Source organism: Trichechus manatus, unplaced genomic scaffold (assembly GCF_000243295.1).
Source record: "Trichechus manatus latirostris isolate Lorelei unplaced genomic scaffold, TriManLat1.0 scaffold00028, whole genome shotgun sequence".
Classification (NCBI taxonomy): domain Eukaryota; kingdom Metazoa; phylum Chordata; class Mammalia; order Sirenia; family Trichechidae; genus Trichechus; species Trichechus manatus.
The window spans coordinates 17,045,213-17,047,979 of NW_004443964.1; positions in this window are offsets into that span (position 1 = coordinate 17,045,213).

Genomic DNA, 2,767 nt, shown 5'->3' on the forward strand with positions numbered 1-2,767 from the left:
GTAGGCTTAGCTTCGTGATAGTGATGAGTCACTTAGAGAACTTCCTTTTCTTGAGTGAGTAAAGGAAATTGGAGGGTCTGGACAAGCTTCACACAACATTACTGTTTGGGAGGGATGGGGAGAGAAAAACACTAATTAGACAATGAATAAGTGGTAGCTTTGATGAAGGGTAATACGCTAGACAATACTGGGGAAGTCAGCACAACTTGACCAAGGCAAAGTCACAGAAGCTTCATAGACACATCTAAACTCCCATTAAACTCCCCAAATTATGGGGGAACCATGGTCTCCAGGGAAATCTAGCTCAGTTGGCATAACATAGTTTATAAAGAAAATGTTCTACATCCTGCTTTGATGAGTAGTGTCTGACATCTTAAAAGCTTGTGAGCAGCCATCTAAGATACTCCACTGGTCGCACATCAATCTGGAGTAAAGGAGAATGAAGAAAACCAAAGACGCAAGGGAAAGATTAGCCCAAAGGACTAATGGACCACAACTACCACAGCCTCCATCAGACTGAGTCCAGCACAACTAGATGTTGCCCAGCTACCACCACTGACTGCTCTGACAGGGATCACAATAGAGGGTCCCCGACAGAGCTAGAGAAAAATGTAGAACAAAATTCTAACTCACAAAAAAAGACAAGACTTACTGCTCTGACAGATCCTGGAGAAACCCCAAGAGTATGGCCTCGAGACACCCTTTTCACTCAGTACTGAAGTCACTCCTGAGGTTCACCCTGCAGCCAAAGATTAGACCAGCCAATAAAACAAACAATAATACATGTATCTCAACCATGTATACGAGACCTAGAGTTAGAAAACCCAAAGGGAGGAACACGCTCAGCATATCTGAAAGAACTGAAGAAAAAATTCAAGCCTTGAGTTGCAATGTTGAAGGATTCTATGGGCAAAATATTGAATGGCACAGGAAGCTTCAAAAGAAGGTGGAAGGAATACACAGAATCACTATACCAAAAAGAATTGATCGATACTCAAACATTTCAAGAAGTAGCATATGATTAAGAATCATGTATTGAAGGAAGAAGTCCAAGCTGCACTGGAGGCGTTGGTGAAAAACAAGGGTCTAGGAATTAACAACATACAAATTGAGATGTTTCAACAAACGGATGCAGTCCTGGAAACACTCACTTGTCTATGCCAAGAAATTTGGAAGAGAGCTACCTGGCCAACTGACTGGAAGAGATTCATGTTTGTGCCCATTCTAAAGAAAAGTGATCCAACAGAATGCAGAAATCAATGAACAATATCATTAACATCACACACAAGTAATATTTTGCTGAAGATCATTGTCTAAGGCTGGGTCCTCTAGAGATGCAAAACCAGTAAAGCATATAAATATATATATAGAGAGAGGTTTATATCAAGGAAATGGCTCACTCGGTTGTAGAGGCTGGAATGTCCGAAGTCCGTGGGTCGGGCTGGAAGTTTCTCCTGATTCTCGTAGCCGCAGGCACTGGTGAACCCAAGATCAGCAGGTGAGACAGCAGGGCTCTGGCTCACAGGCTGCGAAGACGGATGAATCCCAAGATCAGCAGGCAAGACGGCAGGTAAGCTGCTATCTCAAGTCCCAAGAACCAGATGTCAGATGAACAGGAGCCAGCTGCAGGATCCAGAGCAAGCAAAAGCCCCTGAGCCTTGCCAGAGAGTCCACCTGTATTGGATACAGGCCACACCCCCAAGGAAACTCCCTTTCAACTGATTGGCTACTCACAGCAGATCACATCATGTAGATGATCACATTATATCAAATCTCGTCATGGAGGTTATCACATCACTATATGACTGCCAAACTACATCATAACTGCCAAACCACTGAGAATTATGGCCCAGCCAATTTGTCACACAATCTTAATGATAAAAAACATTCAAAAACAATTGCAGTAGTAAATTGACAGGGAACTTCTGGAAATTCAAGCTGATTCAGAAGAGAACATGGATGATGGATATCACTGCTGATATCAGATGGATCTTGGCTGAAAGCAGAGAATACCAGAAAGATGTTCACCTGTGTTTCGCTGACTATGCAAAGGCATTCGATTGTGTTGTTGTTGTTGTTGTTAGATGCTGTCTAGTCAGTTCTGACCCTATATACAACAGAACAAAACAATGCCCAGTCCTGCGCCATCCTCACAATCATTGTTATGGTTGAGCCCATTGTTGCAGCCATGTGTCAGTCCATCTCGTTGAGGGTCTTCCTCTTTTTTGCTGACCTCTACTTTACTTCTCCAGGGAATGATCCCTCCTGATAAAATGTCCAAAGTATGGGAGACGTAGTCTTGCCATCCTTGCTTCTAAGGAGCATTCTGGCTATACTTCTTCCAAGACAGATTTGTTCATTCTTTTGGAAGTCAGTGGTGTATATTCAATATTCTTTGCCAACACCACAATTCAAAGGTGTCAGTTCTTCGTTGGTCTTCCTTATTCCTTGTCCATCTTTCGCATGCATATGAGGCAATTGAAAACACCATGGCTTAGGTCAGGCCCACGTTAGTCTTCAAGGTGACATCTTTGCTTTTCAATACTTTAAAGAGGTCTTTTGCAGTAAATTTCTTGCCTGCTGCTTCCATGAGTGTTGATTGTGGATCCAGGTAAAATGAAATTCTTGACAACTTCAGTCTTTTCTCCATTTATCATGATGTTGCTTATTGGTCCAGTTGTGAAGATTTTTGTTTTCTTTATGTTGAAGTGTAATCCATACTGAAGGCTGTAGTCTTTGATCTTCATCAGTAAGTGCTTCAAGTCCT